General features: G+C 40.5%; 2 long non-coding RNA genes across 2 annotated transcripts; one reads left to right on the top strand and one right to left on the bottom strand.

Moving 5' to 3' along the window:
• Positions 1-9,256: 9,256 nt before the first annotated feature.
• On the top strand, positions 9,257-12,277 carry LOC119019668. The gene is made up of 3 exons (XR_005075118.1): positions 9,257-9,308; positions 11,699-11,870; positions 12,112-12,277. It is a non-coding gene; the product is annotated as an uncharacterized LOC119019668 (long non-coding RNA).
• Positions 11,730-12,499, bottom strand: LOC119019669. The gene is made up of 3 exons (XR_005075119.1): positions 12,363-12,499; positions 12,110-12,271; positions 11,730-11,863 (listed from the first exon to the last, which is right to left on the bottom strand). It is a non-coding gene; the product is annotated as an uncharacterized LOC119019669 (long non-coding RNA).
• Positions 12,500-27,093: the final 14,594 nt, after the last annotated feature.

The following is a 27,093-nucleotide window of genomic DNA, read 5'->3' as shown; positions in this document are numbered from 1 at the left end:
TTAGACCCATGCAGGACTCTGGTCGGAACTAACAACCAGGGTCCACACAGAAACACATAAGTTCTACAGAGCCTCTTTATGAAAACCCCATGGATAAGAACAGGCCAAAAGCCTGGAGCCTTATTAAACATCTCCCCCAGTTCTGAATAGATCATCTTAACAAAAATAATTCTGATTTTGAAAACAAATATTTTAAAAAAATAAAGTCATCCTAAGCAATGCCACACAAATAAGAAAAAAAGAAGGTTACTATGACAGACCAGTAAATTCCAGAGTTTGAGTAAATGCATCAAAAGACAGGCATTTTCATGTCCGCTGTTTACCTTGCTGCTCTGTCTGTGTGTAGCCCCACCTCAGAGACACAGATCAAGAGCACTAGACTAAACTGAATTAGAATGCTTCGCTGATGTTTTTTAAACATTGTCAGGAACTGACCAGGGAGCTGATTAATCTTAATGGTCCTGCATATTTTAGAGAAAATTGTACCGCATGTCAGTATAATAGTAAATGTACGATTGCACTTGATGCTTTACCAACTGAACTGTGTGATGGTTAATTTCTGAGTGTCATTTTGTCTCGGACAGAGGGTATCGACAAAGTTCAAGAGAACATATTGTTCATCAGGATCAATAATCTACATGCACTCTTTTTCTTTACCTCTATTTCTTCAACTTTATAAAGTATGGTTTTCTTTTACAGTATATGCAGCTGGGGAGTTGAATCGTGAGGGAATTTTCTGATCCTTATGTTTCCTCTTCTGTTCTCTGTCTGGTTGTTCATATTCATCAGCAGTAGGGAAAGTCTGGTGTCGCAGCACACTGCAGAAGAACTGAGCACTGAACACTGAGCAAGAATGGAAATTTTGGATCAGTTCCCAGAGGATGCAAAGTGAATCTAACAAACACACTGGGTGACTGCGTTCTCACGGAAAGGGGCACACAAACAAAAACAGATAGGTGACAGACAGGTGTGGTTTTATGCAAACTACAAGTGAGAGGGGAGTATGAAAACTGCTCACAGACACACACTCGTGTACACACTCGTGCACACACACACACACACACAAACACTCAACCGAACTTTGTGATCTTTCCACTTGTAAAGTGTATCAGAACAGCAGTGGACATTGTGAACACAACGATCCCATCATGCATTCCAGTTTGTTTGGCTCCAGCCACTATAGTTTACTCAGAAACAACTGATAAATGTTTCATTGCCACACACTCACCCCATTGTGTAACCTTCAAACCAGAAGTACCTCTCAGAGCTGCACACGAAGGGTGACCTCCCAGCATGCTGCCCAAATAGTCCCTGTATTCCACTCGGCTGTACAGACTGTACTGTATCTGAACAAGCCAATTATTTATTTACAACGCTGCCTTTCTGTCACACTTTTTGGTGCTGCCTTCAGGAGACAAACAGCATGCTACACAGATCTCCAGGGATACGCACTCAGGCTCTACCCCCACCTCTTTCCGTGTGACATTAGGCTGCAAAAATGTCAACATGATTTCATACCCACGCCTTAAGGTTAATTCTCCTTTAACCGCCTGACGTCACATTTCGAATCCTCGCTGCCATGCGACAACTTTTCATATTTACAGCAAAGCTGAACCATAAAATTGAGCTATAAATGTCTAAAAGATGATTTGAATTGTACAGTCATTTATAGTACTCTGTGTCTCCACCTGGGGCCAAATAACCTGCCAGCTGGGAGTTCATTTGGCAAGCTGGCAAGATGATTAATGCAAACGGAGAACACATTTCTAATACTCCAGATAGTTGCTGTAGATTGTGACATGTGACATAGATTGTGAGTTGCCTTTTCTTGTGAGAAACACTTAAATAACTCCAAAGTTAACAAATCCGATGAGCGCTATTTTGTTATGTAGTACTCAGTGATCCCCATGATAAACAGCTATGTTTCTTTTACAGTGTTCGCGAGTTTAGTATGTTTGTAATGGAATTTCTGTCATCGTGTTTACACATATTCAGTGTTTAGAGTAATGGTTAGTTGTAATTCTTTTTAACAGCTATTCAGCTAGATGGCGCTGTGCAGGTGGCTGGTAGCTCATGGTGCTGAGAAAGGAGAGCAGGGGAGAGGAGAGAGAGCAGGGAATTAGATATGGCAAGGTAAGTTTATTTATATATTATAATTCATACACAGACATAGAAATGCATTAAAATTAGACATTAAAACATTAAGAAATTGTTAAAGTTGCAAAGACATTTTGGTAGAGTTGACTGTGCCGAGCTGGAGCCATGGCAACATTGTAAGTGCCAGAGCTGGAACAAAAGCCAATACATTTATTGTTGATCATGTCAAATCAATATCTATAAAACACTGAAACAAAATGAGTTTACTCAATCACAAAGGCAAAGGAAAAATAAGGTAACAGAACGCACAATAAGAATTGTGGGCATATGAAGAGTTCTAGATAAAACCCTCAAGCGATGTAAAAAGTAGAAAAACAACTGTTATGAAAGCCAATTTATTAGCAGCAATTCAAGATGGATCAAAATCCATGTTATACACAAGGTGCGGTTTGTTAAAAAACTTAATGGGCCACGGTGGGTGCTGTGACCTGTTTGGCTATTTCATAAAGCTATTAAAGTAACAGTTACAGAATAATAATGAACTACATGTTTATTAATTAAACTTTAATAAAATACAATTTAATAACTCCTGACAGCGTTACTGTTGTGCCGCTGATGACAGTAAAGCTCACCCGCGAGTGCACTACTGCTTAATTGTGTATAATCACTAAATGAGTGCATGTTAATAATGTATTTAATGGTTAAACCTCTATATTTAATAAAGACTGTTCAACATTAATGGCATTTTGTTCTGTTTTGAATTGCCCTCGGTTCACTTTTAGAAATACAGGTTTATCTCAACAAATCACTGTCATTTCTTCCACCATTTTATTGAAATATAAAATCTTTACCTCAAATATCCGTACTTTTCTTTCCTCTTCACTATAAATTAGAAAATATAACAACAAATGTACATTTGACTTCTATTTGGAAACTATCGGGGAGAGACTCCTGATTTTTTGAGTGAACATGAAGACGTATTGCCAAGTGTACAAAAGCGAATTGGAAAGTTTCTGGGAGCTAGACTCCATCATGATGAGGTAATTTTTGGGGAGGTGATGAAGCTGTGCAACTCTACAGTGGAGTCTAGACACTTGGGGTGGTGATGGAGCAGGAAAGATCCTGGAGATCTGACGACAAGGGGAGTTGATTCTGGTGAGTAGAACCTATTATTATGGCGGCTGACAGCAGACAGGAGAGCGGTTTGGAGGCAGAATTTGGTTGGTTAAATGGAGAGAAAGTACCTGAAGAAAAGCCGTGAGGTGAATGGAGGGAGCAGGGAGAGAGTAAATGAACAGACAGTCTTCCTGATTGAACTTACACTGAGCCTCTTGCCGTGACTTATAAATTAGCACTGTAATGGCCCTTATAAAGCATGGATGATGTGTCATTGTGACATCTGAAGTGGTACACATGCTGAATGAAAAGTGTTGCCTTTGTTCAGTCAGTGTGTTGCCTGTCTGCATCCTCATCCCTCATATACAGTATGAATGACATTTTTGGCAGTTTGCCCCAGTAAGTAAAAAAAAAAAAAAAAAGGCCCAAGTAATTTTCTCTTTTAAATTTATCTCTGCTGCTGTGATGCAGTAAGCTGAAGCTCTAACCTGATATCTCTGGTCAGCCTGATGTATATCCAACATGCAAACAAACCTGCAGAAATAAACATCCACAGGAGTCCACGACTATTTGAACAGACCGAAGAGAATTTTCAGGTGTGGCCTAAAATCACCTTCACCAACATCCATCACAAAGATGCAGACAAACAATTAGTTGAGCGATTAGTGATTAATAGTTATTATGATTACTATAGGCTTTGAATAGAAATAACATATATATATATTTTTTAATTTTCAATAGATTTCTTCAGGTTTGGATTAAGTCATATATACCTCAGTGACTTCAATAGTGAGTGAGCAGAGATGGAGCAATATCAGCAAGAGCAAACAAGTCAAAATGTCTTTTTCTGGTTATTTCAGTGGTTACGCTCTTAAGAACATGATAACCTTGCCTACAATGCTGCACAACTCACAACTCCAAATATTGTGAATGTCCTGCCTGCTTTGCCTCTTTGTCCTGTGTGTGTGTAGCACTACCTCGCCCTCAGTCAAACGGACACACAGATCGAGAGCAGATGATCAGTCTCACATCCTGCGTGCTGTTATCGCCTGGTGGCTACACATCACCACCCAAAGGGTGATGCCCAGAAATATCCTTAACTAAATACTCGAAAATACAGAAAGAAAATATAAGCCAAGACAGGATCTCTTCAGAAACAGACACCAGCAGTTGGTCATAAATAATGAGTGAGAGTGTTTATTACTTCAGAAGTGTATACATTACCTTTTTAGGAATATTATTATTATTATTATTATTATTTTTAACATTTTACAATATGAAATTAGTTAGTTTAGAGCTATGTTTTAATGGCTACATTTGTATTTTTGCTTGAGGTATGCTTGCTGTGGGTTACTATGAATATACAAATGTCTTTCTTAATATTTTGCTGAATAAAACTCTCCGAGCCTGACATGACTCTATGTTCGTGCCAATGTAATGCCCCTTCATTTAATTTTTTTTTTTGTACTCCATTGCAACAGCTGGACTAAGCTATTACAAGTTTGACGACTCTCAAATTACATTATATATTATATTCTCCTCCATTTCACAGCATTGTGCCGTGATGAACTTTTCCCAGGTGTAATAATCTGTCTTGATTAAAACAGCGGCGCTTTCAAAAGGTGGGGGCTCCGCCACGCATTGCTCTCACTTTGACGTGCTGCACCACTTCACTCTGATGAACAAGATGGAGTCTGGAGAAGCAAATTGGTTTCAAAATCGAATTTTTTTAACTGCCAGACTCTCGGAAAAAAAAAAAAAATAAGAAAAAAAAAAATGCCTGACAAATATCACTGAACCAATTAAAGTACACATCTGTTTCATTAGGGCGCCTCAAATCCATCCATCTTATCTGTCAATCTCATCTCTCAGCACCTCCGCGCACCTCATCAGATGTCTTCATGCGTGTGTGACCGTGGAGATTAATTGAGGCAATTTTGCTTCATTTCTTGGGGAAGAGAAAAACTTCATGCTCTGGATTTCTAATTTAATCTCAGTTTTATTACATCTTAAAGTCACATTTGCTGCACAAATCATATTCAATCATGATCGGGTGGAATAGGAAATAAAACTGGGGTGACAAAGTATACTGTGCAGCTATTTGCATCCACAGTGAAAGAATGACTGAATGGATGAATCAGTGTTATGCTACTCAGATTAAGTCTGAAAAGTCATAATGCTTCATCCATATACTAACACAATGATGCAGGCTATCATGAAAAAGATGTAAAGTAACTACCTTCATAGTGACAAAAACACTATTTGTTCTTTCTAGAGTATAATAAAGACTGATGTACACTGAGGGCAGATTCTAAACATGAACACAAAGTAGTCATTTCTCTCTGCTGACAGGGCTATGAGACTCAAAGCCACCTCATACGTCTATAAACATTTGTTTAAAATTGGATTCTTGAGACCCTCTTGGTCTAGAAGCTTACAAGAACAACATGTAAAGAGATTATTATCTGGGGATTGTTTCCATGTCTTTGTTAAGCCGGCTGACAGAGATGTCTGCAGTTGACTGTGACGGCTGTCAGTCTCAGGGAGCTGGGTTTTTGTTTTCTGGCTGCAGGTGTTTACTCATCCCTGCCTTATTTAATCGGCCCATTAAATCAGCTGTGCTAACAAAAAACAGATTCCCACTCAAAGCAGGTGCCTGCGATATTAATTGCTTGACTCCAAAGAGTAGTGAACAGCTGCACTGAGCCATTTTGTGGTAGTCGGGAAACATTATTCAGTTCCCATAAACAGATTTTTTTTTTTTTGCAGCTGATCAGGGCAATTGCACCATAGTATTTCATGTCTGAAGTTTAGTGTCCTGCCACCAGCGCACAGGAATCCTAAGCATACTGTTTGCACCATAAAATCACTTCTTTTGTCGAATAAAAAAACGACAGGCTATATTTTGCCTGAGCAAAGGTATGAAGTGAGAGCACCTGCTTAAAGTGCATCGAATGGATTTTTGTCGGTTTAAATGTAAGGTGACAGTGTTAGAGAGCTATATACTTTGGTCTCATTTTATCATGACATCATCCTTTCAAGTGTGCTCAGTTTGACAAAGGTCACAGAAGTTGCACTAATTTAGGATTTTCTGAAAAAAGTTTCTGCTGCTCAGAAAAAGTTCAGAGTTTCCCTTTTTTCACTTGAGGCTACTTTCATTGCAGGTTAGCTGATGTATACATCATCCTTTTGGCCAGTGGAGCTGAATAGCACCACTGGTGGCACTGATGGAGTAACATGCATACGCAGCGAAATAGCAGTCAGTGAAAACAGATGGTAGCTTTAGGGTGTTTAAATACAGGATAAAGGTACTTGCATTTTTTATTTCAACTTATTTGAATTGATTTTAGTTTTCTAATTACTCTGTTTAAAAATGTAGTGCTATTGTATTTATTCCTCTTATACAAAGGGCTTTGAATTTTCAAGGCTCTATACAAACAAAGCTGCCTCTGAAAGGTAATTTGCAGATCACAATCATTATTAAGTTTAGATTATTGGTGGCCCATACCGCTTTTGGGGGTCCAGCTTTCAGGGGGGGGGGGGTCAATGAAGGCCAACGGTAATCATGATCATCTTAAAATAAGCCATAACACTGTCATTGTTATTTTGAACCAAAATATTAACCAGTTCTTATAACAACAATGTAAACATTGATGTTACTTAAGTAAAGACTTTGGTAAAACCCCACCTCTTGAAAATTGGTATGAGTCATTCCTCTTTGGAGGCAACATTTAATGTTGAAGTGCACAGCAGGTGACTGTTCACCTGATCTTAGCAGTATACTGATCCAAACTAACAACTAATCAATATTGGACTAAATGTTCTTGCCAGACAAGAACCTGCACATAATCAGGATGCAATAAGAGGGAACTAGCAATAATTATATTATACTATATATATATTATACTATATATTATAATATAATGTTTAACAATTTGAATAAAAGATGTAGCTCTTTTCCTGTTCATGTACAAATCCTGTATAGTCATCCAGGTATCCAGACCACTCTGGCGATAACCCTGATTGATTGACATCAGTCTATCGCTGACAGTTTCATGGGGTGACATATTGTGTATGTGATCGCAGCAAAATGGTGTTCAAACTTGTAGTTTGAGTGGGGTGACTGAAATGAAAATCTACCTTGAACACAGTCACTCTTTTTAAAAATCAATTTCTATGCAAGAGATGTCAGTTTGTAATCGTCCCCTTCCTGCACAACAACCTCCTAATGGAGATGTGGCTGCCTGGATTGCCAATGCTCTTGCACCAACTCAGACACCCTGCTGCCATTTTTGTTTTCAAACAGCGTTTGAAACTGTGGACGTGTAAAAGGAGAAAATAGGTGGTGAAGTAATGGCATTGAGTGCAGTAAAAATACAGAGGGTGAGTGTATCCAAAGTGCCTTTCTCCTCTCTTGCATTTGTTTTGCAAGCAACAGTGAAGTGCTGGCAGATTATAACAACTGGTGTCATCGTCATGATTTTGTTTTATAAAACCTGCCAGTCCTCAGTCTGCTGTGTATTGAGCTTCACGATTCTCTGCAAAAAAAAAAAATATATATTTTAGGTGACTGTCAGCAGAAGTTTACTTTTATGGAGGCAGTTGTATACTGTTCTTTTGTGCTGTTTAACTTCACTTCCCAGTGAAACTCAAGGAGCCATGTAATAATCCTTAACTTCGGAGCAGCCTGTCTTCTGCAGCAAGAATTGTTCAAACTGATTACTAAAGGGAAGACAGAGAGATGACAACACCCTGGTTAGCCACATCTTCTGACATGTCTGTAGTGTATTGATCAGTGTTTGTGAGGACGTCCATGCATCCATTAACACAGCCTCGGTGCACTTTGAGTCATCATTCTTGTCATCATTAGAGAAAAACCATTGATTTGGTTAGATGAAAGGAACTTGCCAAGAAATGGATAGCCACCATCCTCTCTGAGAATCAAAGGCCAAGGACTTAGGAAATGGTCTATAGAGACACGCTGTGCTCTCTCAGTGGCGCATTCATTCATCTGCAATGCGTTGCATGTAGCACCATCACTTGCTCTCAATTATCTGAATTACACTGTATGCTGATACAGCGCTGCTTTGATGGGGGATCTAACAAATGAGCGTTTCTGCGATGTGTGTTTGCACTGCATGACCACAGCTGCGCATACTGCATGGCATGCTCTGCATCATAGGCCCAGTTTCTGCAATGAAATGATGATGACATTTTTTTTTTTTTATTCTGGCAGTGAATTGAAAAGATAAGTGTGCACCATCTTTGACACTGCTGATGTGTAAAAAATGGAGTGTGATGAAAGGCTAATCTGGTAAATATCACAGTTACTGTGAGAGATTTGACACCAGTCTTACTGATAAAACAACATTTTGAAACATTTAAAACATCATTATGTCGGGGGCTTTTTCTTTTTTTTTTTTTTTTTTTTACACTTCCAAACCAATTGATTGCCATGTCGATATGTTCAGACCCAAGAGTATGATGTTTTAAAGGTCCCATATTATGAAAAACACATTTTCTCTGGTCTCTACATATATAAACTGGTCCTCCCTGAGCCTGCCAATACCCAGAATGAGGAAAACGAGCGATTCCTGCATGGTCTCTGCAGCCCACCCACTGGTAAAATGGCGCTCCTACATGCTGTTCAGATTCAGCTCCTTTTGTTACATAAAGAAAGGAGTCATTTGCATAAACAGGCCTCCTCTGTACAGTGATAGGAGATATCCGAGAGGGGGGTGTTCATCCCCAATGTGAAGTTCGGTGTGTCCAGCGGGAAGATAGCAGTGTTTCACAATGTCGTCATTCAGAGCTATAGACACGCAAATTGCTCTGTTGTTGTTGTAAACGTCAACATAAGTGCCTATATTCTGTCTCAGCTACAGAAGAACAGAAGAGACAGTGGTTGCATTTCAATTTTTAACAACAACGTGCTGGCTGCAGTTTGTGTTAACTTGTATGTGTGTGCTAACCGCTTCACGTCGGACTGCTTTAGTAATGAGGGTCAGTACAAAGCTGGCTTTGCCTCGACACTGACGCTCATAAAAGGATCAGTCCCAACCATACGGGACCCAGCAACTGCACCCGAGCCACAGGTAAGTGTCGCCGCGGTTTTATAGTTTTATAGTATTTACAGTTGCCTACGAGTATGGTGAAGTCAGCTGGACATTGACTAACTAGTTAGCTCCGCTTCGGTCCGCTATGCAATGGCATTTGAAACAAGTTTAATGTTAATAATATTGCGATGGAGCTTGGTTGTCACAGTAAAAAGTCTGGAAATGTGCAGACAGAGACAATGCGAACAGTGTCCAAGAGAGACTGTGGAGACAAACACAGCTTTCACTAGCTGTTAGCTGTAACAACACATACGAACAAACTTCAGAATGGTTAGTGTGTCCGAATAATGTTAATGTCCAACTGCAGCTGCAGAGTCTGTACTTCTTCAGGAGCCTCTCCTTCTGGGTCCAATTCTGGGTCAAAATGGTATGGTTGAACAACAGCATTCACAAAAAATTGGCCGCTGGTATAACATGGAAAAGCTAAAAATAGTTACGGTGATTTCATCTCCTTCATGTTTTGATTATTTTATCAGGACATTACTCATGGTACACGTAAACGTACTAACACATCTCTATGTATGGATTTAAAAGAAATGAATGCCATGGAATTTTTTTATTTGTCTTGAACATGGATCAGATCAAGTTTAAGCATGCTGTATGGTTCAAATGAGTTCCACATTTGATTGTGTATCATGTAATGTGGGACTTGCACTGGTCTTGGTCTTGACTCAGTCTTTTCCTGCCCTGGTTTTGGCGTTGACTTGTTCTTAACCCCTCAATGTCATGGTCTTGTCTCAGTCTTGGTACAGTCTGATCTTGGTCATGGCTTGATCTTGACTTAAATGGTCTTGACTACAACACCACCTATCAGATGTGATGGACAGAATACATACCGCACAGCACAGACAACATAAACTTGGTTGTTCTAAGTGAGTGGAGTACACACATAGAATGCTAAATGCTATTTATAGAAGGTGTCTGTCATTTTGTTGTTCCCTGGAATGGAAAAAAAAATAAGACATAAAAAATGACATTTAAATTGACAGGCTGTATTTAAATTCCAGACGCAGCAGTATACTTTGGTATTCAAGAATTACATGAATCATTTCTCTAAAGTCTAAATTTGCTTTTAATGGGTTTGATCCCTTCATTGACCTGAGCTCCAGTTTTAAAGTGTCCAGCAGGATGAGCGAGTCTAATGCAGCTGTGTGACTGTTATTCACATTGAGTCAACCTTGTGCTAAAGGGTAAGACCCTCTTTGGGAAAACCCATTACGGTGCAGTCCAATGGTATCTGTTTCTCCACACTGGGACAGTACTGGTGTCTTCTCTCATTCTATCATTGACGTCTTCTCGAGGAGGTAACCCAAGAATGTTGAATTCAAAGACATCTCACTGGAGTCTTTTTTCAGCAGATAAATTACAGAAAAAAAGTCGCCTAGTGAGTTAAAATTCCTGGATTCCAAATTTAGCTAAGTTATGACTGGAAGGAAGATACATTCGTCTTTTATTATTATGACAATTTCTGGTCATAAAAGAATTCACCAGATAAATCACCTTTTTCAAGTTTTGTCATTTTTTATTGATAAAAAAGCCAAGTGTAACATCACACATTCAAAGAAAATATTGCCTATTGTTCAAAAAAGACTGCACTCAAATACAGACTTTAAACAATACATATACTATTCTCAACAGTCGTGGAAACAAAGTCAAGATTAAACTTTCATATTAAAACAACATTTGAATTAGGGTAAAGGTATTCAACAAACTTTGTTGTGTTTAAAAGCAGCCTGTGCCGGCTACTGTAAATTAATAACTTTTTCTATCTTTAGTGTGTGTCATTAGACTTTTTGCTGTTGTGGATTGACGCTGCATGATGCAAACATGCAAGTCATGAGAATTAACAGTCTGTAATTTGGCAGAACAGAGAAAAAAATAACACAGACTTGGGGGAGCTGGTGACCACATGTGGTATTTACACTGCAGCGCCAATAAATCAAACTAACGCTGAGAAAACAGAGCAAACATTTTCTTGCCGGGCCTCAGCGCTTAGCGGACAGTTACAAAGTGGGCAGTGTGTTTTTAATCGCTTCATGCCACACTCCTCCCTTTGGAGGCGGAGAACAAGCTTGTCGATCTGTTCCAGTGAACATCAGGGGAGAACACCTTGAAGCCCGGAGCCGCTATCTGCCATGGTGCAGTGGTGGTAATGATTAAGTATCAGTCCAGCACCCTCCTCTCATTTCCAAACTATCAGTTTCACCTTCTCCACTACATCACATTTGTGGAGCAGAAGGTAATGATCCAGCTGGGTGACTGCCAAGTCATTTTCTTTGCGTTGCTCCCCTCACTCCTCATTTCACTCTCTCTGTGTCTGCTTCTGTCTCTCACTCTCTCTCCTCCGCCGACTCCCTTCTCATCCTCAGTCTTTAGATTTGGTTTTCGTCTCTCAAGGTTGCCTGTGGAGATAAAACGGCCGTGCCCACTAGGTGAGAGAGTCAGCCCCGTGAACTGTCTCCGGCAGGAGGTCACCGGGACTGGCAGTTATTTTACGGACTCCTTTATGGCTGTCGCGGAGCATCCAAAAGAGGCTGAAAGGTGAGAAAGGTTGTGCATGCTGCGATTATTGGCTCTGCACTTTAGCCCGCTGTTTAACTTTGGGTATCAATCAATTCCACAGGGAGAGGGAAAGGGTCTGCTTGAAGCAGTGGGCTGTAAAACAGATTATATTAAGATGCTGTACCAACAGTAGGTTTGTAAGTGTGATTGATTTACAAATAGGACTGACAGGGACTGTCGAGAGTGACTGAAAGATAAACTCATTTTTTCCCACTTACAGGTGATGTTGCTGTCTGCACATCGAAGCCAGGAGGGGAAACTCGGGTGAAGCGTTGTTTCAGTCTGTTAATCTGTCTGTCATGCATGATATTTCCCAGAGGCAATATCTTATGTAACACTGTTACATGGATGGATGATGCATTTTGGGCCTACTGTATGTTCTGGATTAAAAACAATAACAAAACACATTCAGCAATGTTGAATCTGCACATACAAACCTAATACTTAGCTTTCATGAGAGCGCAGCATTACAAATTGCTGGTAGACGCTGTCCTGGAGGCGAACAGGGCTTAAGATGCCAGCAATGTAGTCGCAACGTTATCCACCATATTTCCTCCTTCATCTCCTGTCAGCTCTCTGCTGTTTCCGATCTGACAAAGGCTGACGTGCCAGCTGCTGCAGACACCGTTGAGAGGATGAAATGCATTAACATTTATTCATCTGGCGAAATAAATTTCAGGAAGTCCAATTCAGTTCGATGAATACCCTTTTTTTCGAGTTTGAGGCAAATACCAAACCACTACAATATATAACATTAATAGATGAGTTTTCATTACTGAGCAAACTTTTCACATTTGTTTTCAGCCCAGTCTTCAGAATGAAATGTTGGCATTTTCTGCAGACCACATATGTTAAAATGTGGACATATCATATGTACCATATTGACATTTCTAAAACTTGAGTCATATCAAATCTCTACATGATCTGCATATGAGATGACTCTCATGGGGTGACTGCCTAGATCGCGTTTCACCATTTGTATGTGTGAAACCACTGAACATCCTTGACAAGACATCTCTGATTTCACCTGTATCATAGGTGGAAGATGACATGTCTGTCCACTCAGTGCCTTGAAAAAAAAAAATGGAAAAATCCAATGCTGATCATACATCAGTATTTATTTCCATGCGCGCTGATATCCCGCTTATTATTCACCAATGCTGACCTCCTTGAGGAAAAGTTCAAGCAATTCCTCTCTGGAAATAAAAAGACCTGTAGGCTTCAAACAGGGTCAAAGGAGCAGACTTATTCGAGTACATCCTGCATCGTCTCCACAGAGACGCCTCTCCGGAGTGGAAATCCTGAGTGAAGCTCCCAGAGTATGTGGTGTGAATTTAAAAATGATCTGATGATCTGATGTGCTTACATGAGCGAAAACCTGCACCGCTGCAGAAACTGGATCTGTGCCCCGAGAGTCACGTATACAAGACGGCGAGGGGGATACTAGCACCCAAGTTAAAGGTCCAGTATGTAACAATTACCAACTTGTCAGATACTGACGCTTTGGGATTGCGGCCAGTCCAGCCCTACGATCCCAGAGCATCAGTATTACACATGGGGAATGAGACTCAAAAATTGTCTTTCTTCAAAAAAGGACCTTTGACTTGTGAGCCTCGAAAATCTTAATGGCACATTCTTAGAATGCACATCAGAAGGGAGGAGCAATCGAGGATATCACATTTTTAAGAAAGGACAACCTGGCAAACCCAGTGCAAGTACAAACCCTTTCCAAGGTCAGCCCATGTGTTCCAATTAAAAATGACGAGATGATTTTACAATCATGAGGAAAATATGCTTTTAAATGACAGGTGTTAAAGTACACTAATTGAAAACTTTTAGTGTCGCTTCAGATAGGCCTCACCTCATCCCTCCCATCTATCTTCTCAGTACTAATAATCCTCTTAATATGGTAATATATGAAACACCTTTCCAGGATGTCTTTGAGTCATCTGTCCTATGTTCCTTGTACTGCGGCTCAGATTCATTTTCCTTTACATAGAAATTGAAGAGAGATTTAAAATAGGATTTGGGATTTCCTTTGATGGCCCTCATCTCGTTGACATTTAGTTGGACAGTGGCGCTGAATTACAGCAGCGCCACGTTTCTCGCAATTATTACACAAGGATTTGTCGACACCCTGGCTATTTTTCCGTGTGCATCATTTGATGCATCCAGGCCCCAAAACACCAGAGAACTGAGGAGAATCATAAACAGGTCGGTTAATGAGACTGAGATTATTATCCTGGAGCTACAGTACAGTATGTAACCCGATCATGCTCCTCTGTGCAATCACTCCATTTAAGGCCCATTAACACCAAACGTCCCCAACATTGCTGTAGTAATTGTTGATTTGATTGCATTCTTTATTAACCAGAGTGTATCCGTGACCTCTTCTAATTACTAAATCAAATAGGGTGCATAATTCCATTATGGGTTAGACAGGAACAGGAGGGTTTGCTGAGGATAATTGTTGCCCATTTCACTTCACTTTGGGCGATTATCCCTGATGTTTTTTTCCAGAGTGCAGTGTCCAGCCTCCTTTGTTTTTTTTTCTTTTTTCTCCCACTGCTTCGGTTTCCACACTCAAATTAACTAATTACACGGCTCTAATAACCTTCCATCGGTGTCTCTTAAGGCTACAAAGACCACCTGTGACTGAATGGGACACCAACAAAGAAGTATTGATGTTTCACGGTTGAGGTTGCGACAATTTCCACCTGTGAAATGCAAATGTGACCAGGGCAGGGTCCAACATGGTCAGCATGCAAATTAGCACATCGAATGGCCACGGGGCGTGTAGCACTTCTGACCCGCTGCTGCTGCCACATCCATAGTGTTGCCGTGCTGCTTTCTTCCCCCGGCTTGTGGGCTCGGGGATGTTCAGCAGTGAGTAGGAGGGGGAATTCAAAGAGAAAGCCTTGAAATCGCCTCTTGTGAAAACAGCTGCATGTTCGGCAGGAGGCAGTTGAATAGTGAGACACCGTTTTCAGCTTTCACATTTCAGGTAACATGAAGGTTAGTGGTGTATTATTATTGTTATTATTATTGTTATTTTACTGCATTACAACAAGAAAATACTGCTTTTACTGCAAAATTGCTCAATATTTTCGTTATATATTTGTAAAAAATGTTGACAAATCATCCTTTTCACTTCGCCAAATAAACATTTCTGTGCAGCTGTCTAACGAAAGCAGTGAAGCAAGGCAGAGTTTAAATATTATTCATTGGTTCGAGAGCCTCTCTGGCCCATAAAGCAAGATTTTAGGCTGTAGAGGGTGGGAGGGGAACCTTACATAGATCAGGGCCATGACAGCTAACCATAAAGCTATTCTGGGAATCAAGCGAGATAGACAATAAATTATATACATGACATTATTTTTACAGTATATTTAGAACACAGTTACTCCTCTTCCTCCTCTTTGTGATCACTCCAACTCCTACTGTATCTGCTTATCTGTCTATAATGGCGGATACTAGGCTTTAATACATGAAAACAATAATGGTCAATACTTGATGTGTAAATTATTATTTTCTTGTTTTAAATTCTCCTAGTTTGGCTTGACCGGTAAACATTTGTCCTGTTACATTATCTGTTAGTATGAGTATCTTGCTTTTTCTCCATCAAAGCACTTTCTAATTGTGTTTTTAAAGGTGCTCTACTAAATAAAGTTTGTATTATCATAATATTTCATATAATGGCCCAATTAACAGTGTGACTCCCCTCATCTTTTGGCCTTACAGGGATGTAACAAGACTTATATAATACTAAATGGCTACTGACGTGATAAAAGACAGTTAAAGCTACACGTCTCAGGCAAAATGTTGGCACCCTCAGCAGTTGATGTTACACTGTTATTTCACCTACCCCAAGGTGGGTCCCACGGTCAATAGTTAACTCTCAGCTGTTTATATTTGAGATGCTATTGGATGAAAAGAGAGTGACAAATCTTCAAGTAAAGACTATTTTACTACTTTTTGGGATTAGTCTATGACTACTAAAATGCAGCAGTCATGAAGGGCTTGTTAAATAGATATTTAACCCATGTCTTATGCTTACAAAGCTTCACAGGCCACCCTTAGTTGTGTGGGCTAGTTAATAATGTCTTTCTGTCCTTTTGAGCTACTTTCTAACTCATCCTTCAGACTTCTTTCATCCACGTCTTTCATGTCATCAGTTATCGTAATTATCTGTTCTCGCAGGATGAATGAAGACGACTCAGCATCAACAATGGCTCCAAATTTCCTCACCTTCCCTTCAAAGCAATTACTATGTCAGAGTAGTTGTGGACATTTTTTGAGTGGTGATTTTCTTCAGGTTGGAATTTAACTTCTTGATTAGCCTCAAGTCGCTTCAGTGCAACATCCAGCTTGATTGACAAAGTGGAAAGAGCCTTGTTTGCTTATCATCGTGTTCACTGAGTTCAACTGAAATATCTGTTTGATTCCAGCTGCCACCTTGACTCTATTTACCATCTTAACAATAATAAGATAATGCTCATCTTACTATCTTATTATTTTATGTATGTGTAATTTTAAATACAGCAGTAACAATCAAATGGCTGTCATAACTTTGCAAAGGTTCTGTTTGCAGTGGTGACTCACAGTAAATCACTGGAGGAAGCGTCAAGAGTCAAATAAACAACACAGTACTAACTTTTCATATTTCTGTCTCAACAGGCTCGCATACCTCTTTTGAAAGTCTTGACAGTATAAATCAGAATACTTCAGAATAGCAAAATTGCCCTCACGACTGCTTCTTACTTTAAACTCTGTGTCAATCCGCTCCATTTCAAAACTAAAGTCCTGACTGAAGCTTCAGAGCGGCAGTGAATTGACGCACGTCGCAGATTGTTTTGATCTGAGCTTCCCCACCATTCGCTGCACTCTGGAGATGGTATCGACCAGTGTGAGCTGTGGCCTCTGATTTCTTTGCTCTTGATGCTGCTGGCTGAACCAAAATGACAATTAGATACAACTGTCTAAAACTGCCCGAACTTCAATATCCACAAATCCTTTAGCGATTAGATGGCAGTCGACTGTATGGTCCACCACACACTTTAGTGTACCGATGTGGCTGATGTGAGGATGCTTGATATCAAAAGGACACTCAAAGATCTTCAAGAAGTGGGAAAACCCTGATGTCTTTTGCGAGCTTCCCTGAATGCTGCGTAAAAGAAAGTTAAGAAAGTTTTGTAACTGCAAGTTTCAATGAGTTGTTTTTTTTTTTCCAAAGGTTTTGGTGGCTAAAGTTAATCCATTGTGTCTAAAAATGGAATTAGGAGGATTCCGCAGCTCCAGGCTTGTTTGCTCGAGGCTAATAAGATGCATGCATTTTTAGACAAAGCGACGCCTTGGGCCAGAGGTCCATTGGCCGCAGCTGTATTGGAAGTAAGAAAACATATTTCCCGAGTGTATGTTTGGTCTCAGAGTGAGGCACTGGAGCACTCAATGAATAGAGATATACAGCGTGTTGAATAATGACAGACGCATCCAGGACCAGGTCAGGGATACATGTGTGGGTTTGCCTACCCTGTCACGGCAGTCTCCTGATAGACTGCAGAAAAAACAAATGCAGATTCTTAAATTCACATAGATTTATGTTGGACCCCTCAAATGAAGTCTCGATGTGGGAATATCTGAAGCCAATGCTGTCTGGTAAATGTGCAGAATATCCAATACACTGTCTGGTGTTGATTTAATCCCCCCCCCCCAAAAAAAAAGGAAAAATCAACATCCAATATATTCTGTCCACATTCCAGGTGCTCTGTTTTGCAAACCGGAGCATGTTTACTGTGATATAGTGCAGCAGTCAGCAACTTCCAGATGTCTGAAAAACAAGAAGAGTGCTTCTGGACTCGGGGTTCAGACAGGTCTCACGCAGTTTTACACATCTCATGTATTATTAATATGTCTGTGCCAGAGAAACTTTTGGATCCATTTTATTAACAGTTACTGAATGCATGTTGCACCTGGTGAGCTCCAGAAATCTAGTTCACAAAATCATTGGAGCTGGCTTAGACGCATAAAAAATTCAGTTAGGTAGCCTTGATCGGGGGCATATTTGGAGGCAGCGGGCACAGTAAGAACCAGGGTCTCAAGCCAAAAATTCTCCACTTTTAAAGTGGCCCACCTCACCAACCTCTGGAAATCTCTTATGACTGCAGGAGTTCGGATTCACAGAAATCTTCTGCTGCCACGCCAGATTTGTTTGCAAGTTGACAGTGGTACATTACCCAGTTTATGGTGCAGGTCATTGCATCCACCAGCCAGTGCCATCGTGGAGCTTTGTCTTATCAAACATTCATGCTCTATTTTCCTAACCAAGCTCCCCGAGCGCATGTGTCTAGACAACACGCTTTGTCTGGAGCACTGCCATGTGATTAATTATTAGCTCGATTTTAAGAGTGCTCTGCTTTGCTTCTGTCACACCGCATTCTTCAACGTTTGTCATTTCTTATCGTTAAAAATGTCTTTGTAATTTATCAGACCCACAAAACTGTTCGTTCATTCCATGCGTGGCTTTACGTTTTATTTGCCCATCCACAAAAATGCTGACACCTCATTTAGTGTATAGGATAGCTCTACCACAGTCAGTCTTTTCCTTTGTGTTGATTGAAAAAAAAACAAAAAAAAAAACTGCCTTTCAATACGTATATAGTCCAATCCAATCAACGTCAGCTACAGGTCTCTCTCAAGGAAGGCGACATTCTATTTTCTTCAAGGGGCGGGAGAGTGCTTCAGTTTGAAAGAAGTTGTTATTTGCCCTCCAACAGTGTGTCGTCCTTGAACCAAAACATCATCCCTCAAAAGCCGTTTACCTACGTGGGCCATTACCTTCTTTCTCATACCTCCCTGTGTTTCATTAACCTTTATAACCACATTCTGCTCGAACAACTACAGGCATCGCTGGAGGTGCTCGGACTGTTTGAATCCAGGTTTGAGAGTTACAGTGTACTGCGTATGCTTCTCAGAAAGAAACCCAAAAATTTGACATCTGGATGAATAAGGGGCATAGCAGGATCACAAACAGGAAGACCTCACTGATGTGTACCAGTACATTTTTTTATTTCTTTTTGTGATTTCCTCACTGTTTGTGCACGACCAGAAAGAAACCAAAAAAAAAACAAGTCAACCGCCAGAGACAGATATATAAATGAATCGACGGACAGACAGACAGACTCTTTCTTGGCCTATTATTAACCTCCTCCTTTTCAACCGCGAACATTTGCAGGTAAATGAGCTAATATCTCTTCAATCACCGAACGTCCCTCTTTCCATCAGTGGGTTTTCACTTCAAGTGGAGCAAATTACTTGAAAAAATGTGAAGATAAAAGTCAACGAGCTTGAAGGACCACCTGAATATAATGATTTGTGTCAAGGGGAACATATTGTCTCACGGCGGTCTTGGAAAACGACTTTGCTCATCAGGTAGGCAGGAGCAAACTGATAAAAGAACAAAAAGTGCTTTGCAGCGGTGCTCATCTGTGAAGAATCTCATTAATACCGTCGGACGCCTCCTGCACTGTGTCTTCCCAGCCTTAGGCACAACTCTTAATCGAAATTCATCAGTAAATATTCATGACAGCATGAGCAAACATAAGGTCTTGATTACCCCAACATGAGAGTGACCTCCATCAAAATGTGAATCATTTAAACGGGTGGCATTCGCAGCGGTGTGGTATCGGGACTTGTGCGACGTTCTGGCCCGCAGACGGGGGCAATCCTGTTTGGCGAGGCCTTGAGTCCCCTCTGTCTCTCTCTCTCTGTCTCCCTCACCACAACAAGCCCTCTCAGCCAGAGTGCCTTGCATTATTTACATGTTTATGATTAGTTAAGCCTCACATGGAGCCGCCATCTGCCGGAAAGTGGCATGCAGAATTGGAGTGCCATTAGGCCTATTTATTTTTTACCGAAGCAACGAGGAAAATAAGCAGAAATAGCCGCGTGGCCTCCAACACACACTCTCACTGACGTCCATTGCCACGCGTACCCTAAAGTCATAAAATGTGGTATTTACGCCCCATTAAGTGTTCTACTGCTCAACATCACTGTTTAAAAATTAACCCCCAAACTAGAATAAACTGTACAGATGGTGCTTAACAACCATTGCACCGTCTGATGAGCACCTACACAGCACTGCTTTGCCTACCTGAAAACATGTGTTTGGATTTGAAATGTATAAATATTTAGCACAGTATGCATGCTTTAAAATGAGCAGGTGTTTAAAGCAACAAGGGACCATATTAGGGGATGCAAATTTTGGCTCCTTGACTACAATTTACTTATACTGTACTTTTTTTAATTAATGCAGATTTGTAGAGAACTTGTTTCCATTTACTAAATGAATGAGTAGAGAGCTAATAGTCTTTTGCTTGCTGTTTTTTTTTTTTCTCATTATTATTAACATTATTATTACAATAGTTTTCGTCATTTGTTGGGTGGTAATGCAGTTTAAAAGCAGACCGACCTGTAAAGTCTCAGAGGGGTTAAAGTGCATTAAAAGTCATGAATTACACAGGCATATTGTTACAAAACGCAAACTCTGAGCAGTTGATGAAGACAGTTCATCACATTCAATTCCCTATTTCTTTTGTTTCTTTTGTATTTCAGTTTATAGCAATATGTCTATAATACCGTACTCCAAAGGACTTCATCGTACTGTGGCAACAACTAGCTGTAGTTGCTGCTAACAGACAAACTCATAAACACATGGATACTTTGCATTTTGCGAAACGTGCTCAGTTTCATTTGAGCAGGAGACCACAGCTGAGGAACAGAGAGCCACGGCTTAAGGCTGCTGTTGATAGTGCTGCTAAACAGCTAGCGTTTAAGCTGCTCAGGTATAGCAGCCAGTCTGCATTGGCAGCGGCCTGCCTGGCTGCCTGGCAGCTACAGCTAAGCTGACAGGAGCTGAAAGGTACTGGTAGCGCCTGTGTCCAGTTGACCACCATTGACAGCTCAAAGCAAATGATTTATGCAGCCTACCTGGATTTCCTTTTTTGACTTTTTTTTTTTTTTGTACTCTCTTGTCCCCCAACAGGGTGCTGTGTGCGTGGCAATGATGGGCTCTAAAACTTTTGAGTGACCCACTTTTTAAAAACAAACGTATTCTTTTACTGAATTCTGATGACTCATGATTTTATGCAGCTTACACCTTCATGTAAATTAATTCTAAAGCTGCACTACTCATTGTAAACTGGGAAGAGACAATAGAGCCTCTTGGCACATTTCATCTCATTGCTTACATTTTAAACCCCTCCTGTTTTGGTTCAGTCTGATTTCCTGGCACAGCAGGCAGTTGGTTTCCATAAAATGATCTGGTAAACCCGACAGACAGCCAAAGTTAGCAGCTAGTCGCTGAACACAGCAGACATTCGGTTGCTAGAAAGCTGGATATTTCCCTCTGGAGCTGGTGAAAACCAATCTGGAGCTAATAAGACTTTAAGTATATGGACAATTTATTGGTAAGAAATATGACCCCAAATTGATAATAATGGCACTGGGTGCTGGGGGATTAATCTGTTTTGTTTTGGTTCTGAGGGTTTATTATGGTGGAGTAATATTTACAATCAGTGCAATTTCTGTAGGTTTGATGTTTCACAATTCCTCTTTGGGCTTAATCAAAGGGAAGGGCTAAGTCGTGCACATGTGGGGCCAGATGTGAAGGGGATCGAGGGCTGTGGCTTCAATTTTTTATTGCAGCTCTTGTTGTTCATAATATAAAAGCCTTTAGAATATGCAACAACACTGATCATGCGAGATTACTGTATTTCACACTGACAGATATGGTACCAATAAATTCTGAGGCACAATCTGTGTCAGACTGTATAGCATCAATCTGAGGCATTTCAGATTGTGGAATCAATGTGTGGTGAATCATAGTACTAAATAGAGAAAAAGGATATGAGAACAGAGCTCAGCTCATCCCTCTTATATTCTGAATATGCAGCCTCAGTTGTTTGAGTTTGTGTGTTTAAAGCACTGACTATTAAATCTGGCTTGAGGTTTCAGGTAGAACATATTAGGCCAGAACTGAAGTGTCTTAAATTTGCATTCTTTCTAATGGCCAGCAGAGGGCCACTTCCCTGGATTCAAAAAGAAGTCAAATTGTATAAGCTTATGAGAAAATGATTCAACTTCTTACTTGATTTACTACCTGAGAAAACAATTTCTCAATGACTTTATGGTCTCAATTGCTTCTTTAAAGTCTTAACACATTCTGATGTTCATAATGTAAATCATGGTCCCATTTAGAGTGAAAATGGACAACGCTTTAGGGCGTGGCTACCTTGTGATTGACAAGTCAGTTCCACAGCGTGTCCTTGGATTCAGCGTTGTCCCCACTTCCAACCTCTTGTCCTGATATGGTCACTTCTGGATGCCAAAAAACCAAAATGCTGATGGCTGTTATGCCGAAGTTGAGGCTCCAGATCTGCATACAAATGTAACCATCTCAATTACTTTGCAGTGCCAAGCACTTGCGTTTAGTTAACACATCACAGTTCCTCTGACTGAAGTCACAGTGGGTGGCCACAGTGGGTTTAAAAGTTTGTTTTTTTCCCTTAACTTCCAAAAAGCACTTTCAAAATGTTGCACCATCCAGTGCATCCTGTGTCATGTCATGTCACTTTCTTACTGCTTGGTTTGTAGACTTGTTTGTCTAGGTCGGTTGGAGCAGCAGTCACACTGTGAGAGCCTGGTCCTATGTCAGGCTGCCATTAGTTGGGAAATCGGCTACACTCTCAGTGTGATCCTGGACCTGTGTTTTGGTCACATTTACTAACTTTTGTCTTTGACAGTGTGAAGGCTCCTAAAGTCATTAGCAGTCACTGCTGATTTTAGGTCAAACACTGAGGCCTGTGTGTCCTGAAAGCAAATATCTTGTCCTTGATTGCACTTCAGGGGGCGGACAGAAACAGTGACAGACACAAAGGCATCCTGACCGCTCCCTGAGTGTTTTTTCTTAGTTGCTGTCAGTCTGCAACATACTCCACTGAAAGCAGTTGTCACGAGATTGTGATGGCGGCGTGCCTCCCGTAAGTGAATCAGATCGGATTGTTCCAGCACTCTGTCTTTTCCTTGCAGGAGGTGGAGCTCCTCCTGTCAGAAACAGGTGCGCTAACAGAATGATGTAATCAGCTGTAGACGCTACGCTTCACTCACCCACTGAGGCAGATAACCCCAATAATACATTTGTTCATTCCTTGTGTTTTTGACAAGAGGGAGTAATACAGCCAAAACGAACGAGTTGACGGGAGCCCAGAGAAGACAGATTGCACATCTACACTATCTCTGAGAAGGATGTGTTCTCTTGTCAAGTGTTGTTCTTCACGCACAGCAGGCAAAAGTGAAAACAGTGGGATAGATGTGTCTGTATCTTATTGTGAACCAAACCCGCAGGAAGTGTTTTTTAAGCAAAATAACATCTGAAGAGTCCATATTTCAGTGCCTTCAAAATTCAATGAGAAGTTTTATTTGTGGTTTTGATTTTAATCCTTTCAGACACAGGCCAAAAATTGCACCACATCCATTTATCTGTTTTCAAAGTCTCTACGTTTTTGTTTTTGTTTTTTTAAATGAAGGAACAATTGAAATAGTTGCCTTGAAGATATCTGATACATAAAAAATACATAGTTTAGGCTTACATGGGAAAATAGTTACAAAATAATGTATCCTACATTATTGGCAGAAACTATGGGCTTGCAACAGTACCATGACCAAAAAATAACAAAGCGTGATAAAGTACCACAACTAGTAGAGAACCAAAGAAGGAAAAAACCACAAACTTTTTACCCCCACTATCCCTGTTTGAATGCTCTCAGGTTGTACCTACTATGGTCACTCACAGCCAATCCATTAAAAGGCAACCATTCACTCAACCTCTCAGGGAAGACCATTTCCTCCAGAAAAGCCCTGTAATGTGACACAACCTCAACACAGCTCCTTTAGGTGTCATCAGGGAGCTGTTCACATTGATTAGTAATTGTCCTTCCTTTTTCTTTCCTGAGAGGCTGTTTGTCCCACAGGGAGGCAGCCATTACACCACAGCTGGCCACAGGGACCATTCAAGGGCAATCACAGCAAAAAAGACTCAGGATAACCACTTAGAGGGGAGTGCATTGGTCTGGATTGGCAACAACGAGTAAAACGCAAGTAAGTCTGGAGACAGAACTCGACTGAGTGGGTTCACTGTGAGAGTGTCACAGTGAGCGGCAGTGGTGCTGCATTGAAGGGCTTTTTAAAAGCTCCCCGGGAGGTCACAGGTTTGGGCTGCCTTTACGTTGGGAGGATCAGAGCACAGTGGCTATGGTGGTTCAAGCCTCTGACCCATCATCCTCTTTGGCTAAAGTGACTTTCAGGGAAGACACCACCAAGTATTGTCTGTATGGCCAAAGTCTGATACATCTTATCTCTCTGTGCCACAGACCTTAGGTGAGCCACACATTGGACAGTGTTGCTCACGAAGCTACCAATGGATCTTTCTGCCATAGTAAAAAAGGCTTTAGGAGGTCAGGTGATATTGTATGAAAAGCAACAAAGTCTGCTTAGACTCAGATGACACTACAGGGTCTTAGTCCTGACTGTCAAGTGGTTGACAGTTTTTAGAGAGTGTGGACAAAAAGAGCCAAAGATCACAGGCAAATCGGTGCTCCCATTTTCAATAGTCGCTATGTGTGAACTGTTGAAGGACTGCATTCTGCATTACAACAGAGAAAGTTGTGGAGTGTGAACAGCACAGTAATCTGTCAATTTTGAAAGTAGTGTAGTCCGACAAAGGCATTAGCGTGCATGTTGTGATGGCTGAGGGGGTCCAACATGGGACTTTGACCCAGGAGACAAGGCTTCTTGTTCCAGTGGAACATTTTGTTATATAGTTGCCTCACCATCCATGTGTGCAGGAATTGACCACTCAGCCTTGGCAGGCCCTGCCCAAAGCCTATAGACAGCTTGGCCCTTCATGGAATAGCAAAACCAATAGGGAAAAGCAATAAGGAAAAAAACAGGGATCAAATTAAGTACATGAAAAGCGGAATATTGAAAAAACTTTTTTATGCAAATAATGCAAAAATATACACAGAAATAAATAAACAGCAGTATGAAAATGAAAGACTATTCTTGTGATTATTCTTTAATTTTGTTATTTGTTTCCTTTTATTTATTTCCCTTTATAGTCCCACATTACGTAATTATTCTTTTAATTATTCAACTTTATTTTCACCTTTGTTTTCGCACTATTTTACAGAATTACTTTTTAATGGCACTTTGAGGACTCCATATTAAAGATTTACGTTTTAAGTAGGAATGAATGAGCTCAGGGCTGACTTCCACAGGCAAGCAGGGGGGAAGCTGGAAAGGTAACAAACACATTTTTTTATTTTGTTAGGGTTACTGTAGATGAACCTGACAGACATTTTCATGCCGTCTTTGTGAGTGAACACGATAAAAGTTGTTGAGCAACATCTTCAGTGGCTATGACTCGTTTGTCTGAAACTCATTTTATGTGCTCTAAAAATGGTTCTCATTCATCAGTCAATTAGCATAGGGTTCAAAGTTGATGGTAATAGTGTTTGGTTGTGCTGAAACACTGTGTTGGTAATGTATTAACAAAGTAATACGACAGTGCCCCAAAAAATATCTTATTTATTCATTTAATTTGTGTTTTTCTGGTTTTCCCATAACATGTGTTGATATTTAACATGTACAGTACTTTGTACAATAACCTACTATTAAAACAATTTATTGTTGATTTGATTGTATTGTATTGGACATGTTGCCACTTTTGGTTACTTTACATAGTGCTAAATGGTTGATTGTGGTCTGCTGAGGTCAATGTGGCTTTATAAGTGAAGCATTGTACTGGCTGGTTCACAGTTTTGTTACACTTGCAGTGCCCACTAAAAAGAGAAGCAACAGTAGGCGAGACAAAGAGAGCTGAGGGAGCAAATTTAAAGAAGAAACTTCTCTGTGAAGCTGTTCGAAGCCACAACGAGCTGACAGCTTAATTATTAAGACTGCAGTATACAAGGGTGTAGGTTTGATGTTGACATTGGTGGGGACATAGTCAGTCACATGTTCTCGCTCCAGACTCAAATACAGCAGCTTTTGTTTGGACCCTTAACCCTTAAGTTCGAGCAATTGCCTTTCGGTCTAACTCTACAATATTTCACCTTGTTATACCTCTTTATAAGACAAACTACAGTTCCATATGTCTGTGATGACAGAGGCCCTTCATAATTCACAACTAATGATCGATGAGTTAAGCTTATGATTTAGGGTGAACCATATCTTTCCACCATGCTCCTGTTTTGAAAAAAAAAAAAAAAAAGAACAATTAAATGCATTGTTAAGAAAGTGATGGATTGTGAACTATCTGGCCTGCATTTTAATAGCTGTAGCATTTCTGGTTGTTGATATATGAGCCCCACAGCACTAGAGTTTTTAATGAATGCCTTTTGTTTCCACCTAGCAAATAGAGGACCTCATGGTACCTAACTCAAATCCTTAGGTGAAACGGCAAAACAAAGCACACGTAATGTATTTTTTGCAAAGTGCCTCAGACACCAATAAGGAAAGCAATATATTAAAAACCTGAAGGCCATTATATGTCCATGGGAAATACATCACATGTCAAAGTCATTTCTACAGCAATCAAGTAAAGTGAATTAATAACATTGGGAGGAAGTTAACAGTAAATAGTATCAGTTTGTCTGTGTATGTCTTATCATCCAACAGTATCATCCAGCAACTGATGGCAGTGGTTGGATGATAATGTTCTGCAGGCCACCTGCTGTAGGTGATCTAATCCCTTTTAGGTGGCAATGACCTGTAAACTTACTAACACAATGAATCAAGTATCACTAACAGTATCATTAACAGGGTTAGGACTAGATGCATACAGGGTTGGGTACCAGACTATTGAGGGTACTGATCAAATAACGTTGTTACTACCAAGCGCCAATCTGGGTGAGAGAGAAGGGTATAGAGAGAGTGAGACTACATCACTCCTGCAGCTTGTTCAAATTGCACTGAGTCATGCAGGGCAATAGTGGTGGCAAGTGTGGTCGCACAGCTGGCAAAGGCAACATGTCATAAAAACATATCTAAAAGCTGAAGCGTGCACAGTGTTTGACTGCTTGACTGCCAACTTTCCTGCACAGCTAACATAAACACGGCTGCAGCCAGAGCTGGAGAAGGTGAACCC

Source organism: Acanthopagrus latus, chromosome 5, assembly GCF_904848185.1.
Source record: "Acanthopagrus latus isolate v.2019 chromosome 5, fAcaLat1.1, whole genome shotgun sequence".
In the NCBI taxonomy this organism is placed as follows: domain Eukaryota; kingdom Metazoa; phylum Chordata; class Actinopteri; order Spariformes; family Sparidae; genus Acanthopagrus; species Acanthopagrus latus.
This window is presented reverse-complemented; position numbering and strand designations above follow the sequence as displayed.